Genomic DNA, 2500 nt, shown 5'->3' on the forward strand with positions numbered 1-2500 from the left:
GGCAGCCGCTTGGCGCGCGGGACGGGATCCCGGCGCCGGGGCCTCGGGCCTCGGTCCGTCACCTCGGACGAGGCCTCGGTCCCGTCGCCGGGCCCCGGAGCCGTCCGCGGCGGGCAGAGGGACCGGTCTCCCGGACCCGTCGCGGCGGCCTCGGCGGGGAGGGATCCCGGCTCCGGCGTCTCGGCCCTCGGTCGGGCACCTCCCGCGGGGCCGGGGGGGCGGCGCCGGGCCCCGGCGCCGTCCGCGGGGGGCAGAGACCGGTCTACCGGGCGTGGGCGGGGACGAGCCCCCGGCGCCGGAGCCCCGGCCCTCGGTCCGGCCCCTCCGCCGAGGCCGCGGTGCCGTCGCCCGGCCCCGGAGCCGTCCGCGTCGGGCAGTGGGACCGGTCTCCCGGCCCCGGAACGGCGGCAGGCGCTTGGAGCGCGGGACGGGATCCCGGCGCCGGAGCCTCGGGCCTCGGTCGGGCACCTCCGCCGAGGCCGCGGTCCCGTCGCCGGGCCCCGGAGCCGTCCGCGGCGGGCAGAGGGACCGGTCTCCCGGACCTGTCGCGGCGGCCTCGGCGGGGAGGGATCCCGGCTCCGGCTCCTCGGCCCTCGGTCGGGCACCTCCGGCGAGGCCGCGGTGCCGTCGCCGGGCCCCGGAGCCGTCCGCGTCGGGCAGAGAGACCGGTCTACCGGGCCTGGGCGCGGGACGAGACCCCGGCGCCGGAGCCTCGGCCCTCGGTCCGGCACCTCCGCCGAGGCCGCGGTGCCGTCGCCCGGCCCCGGAGCCGTCCGCGTCGGGCAGTGGGACCGGTCTCCCGGCCCCGGAACGGCGGCAGGCGCTTGGAGCGCGGGACGGGATCCCGGCGCCGGAGCCTCGGGCCTCGGTCGGGCACCTCCGCCGAGGCCGCGGTCCCGTCGCCGGGCCCCGGAGCCGTCCGCGGCGGGCAGAGGGACCGGTCTCCCGGACCTGTCGCGGCGGCCTCGGCGGGGAGGGATCCCGGCTCCGGCTCCTCGGCCCTCGGTCGGGCACCTCCGGCGAGGCCGCGGTGCCGTCGCCGGGCCCCGGAGCCGTCCGCGGCGGGCAGGAAGACCGGTCTACCGGGCCTGGGCGCGGGACGGGATCCCGGCGCCGGAGCCTCGGGCCTCGGTCCGGCACCTCCGCCGAGGCCGCGGTGCCGTCGCCCGGCCCCGGCCCCGTCCGCGTCGGGCAGGGAGACCGGTCTACCGGGCCTGGGCGCGGGACGGGATCCCGGCGCCGGAGCCTCGGCCCTCGGTCCGGCACCTCCGCCGAGGCCGCGGTGCCGTCGCCCGGCCCCGGAGCCGTCCGCGTCGGGCAGGGAGACCGGTCTACCGGGCGCGGGCGCGGGACGGGATCCCGGCGCCGGAGCCTCGGGCCTCGGGACCGGTCTGCCGGACCCGGCGCGGCGGCATCGGCGGGGACGGATCCCGACCCTCGGTCGGGCAGCTCCGCCGAAGCCTCGGTCCCGTCGCCCGGCCTCGGGGCCATCCGCGGGATGCGGCGGGACCGGTCTACCGTGAGGCGGGCGGGACCGGTCTACCTTCTGGGAAAACGTCTGCAGTTTCAAGAGTCCTGCTTTCTTGGGAAGATTGGAGAGGTGAGACCTCACACTCACTCCCCTGACCCTGGCCCTGGCCCCGGCCCCGGCCCCGTCCCCGGCCCCGTCCCCGTCCCCGGCCCCAGCCCCGGCCCCGGCCCCGGCCCCGGCCCCGGCCCCGGCCCTAACCCTAACCCTAACCCTAACCCTAAGCCTAAGCCTAAGCCTAACCCTAACCCTAACCCTAGCCCCAGCCCCAGCCCCAGCCCCAACCCCAACCCCAACCCCAACCCTTAGGGGGTTTACCCTCCAATGGGATTTTCCCATATCTTTTACCTGGAAAGGAAGAAAAGCCTGACTTACAAAGCCAGCACCCTTCTCGGCATACTGATGCGCTGCGAATTCATTGGCGACCTCCATTTTGCTCTAGGAATTCAAGGCGATCAAACCCTAACCCTAACCCTTACCCTAACGCTAACCCCAGCCCCGGCCCCGGCCCCGGCCCCAGCCCCAGCCCTAACCCTAACCCTAAGGGGGTTTACCCTCCAATGGGATGTTTCCGTATCTTTTACCTGGAAAGGAAGAAAAGCCCGATCCGCAGCCTGATGTGGTGCGAATTCATTGGCGACCTTCATTTTGCTTTAGGAATTCATGGTGATCTAACCCTAACCCTAACCCTAAAGCTAACCCCAGCCCCAGCCCCAACCCTCCTTCTAACTGTCTTCTGATACCAGCAGCGCTCAGTCCGTAGGGAGAAATGTCACCCCAGAAGACGAAAGCACAGCTTGTCCGATTCCGTTCCCCACCCCTCCCTAACCTATAAGGGAATTTCGGTACCGGTTCCCCCGTCCCAGTTGGTAGGAAGCCGATTGGATTCCCTAAAGAGGAATCTAAAGATCTGAGCAAGGTTTTGTAGTGAACGGGAGCGTGATGGCTTACCTCCACACCGCCGCTATTAGA

This window comes from Ahaetulla prasina, unplaced genomic scaffold (assembly GCF_028640845.1).
Source record: "Ahaetulla prasina isolate Xishuangbanna unplaced genomic scaffold, ASM2864084v1 Contig34, whole genome shotgun sequence".
In the NCBI taxonomy this organism is placed as follows: Eukaryota; Metazoa; Chordata; class Lepidosauria; order Squamata; family Colubridae; genus Ahaetulla; species Ahaetulla prasina.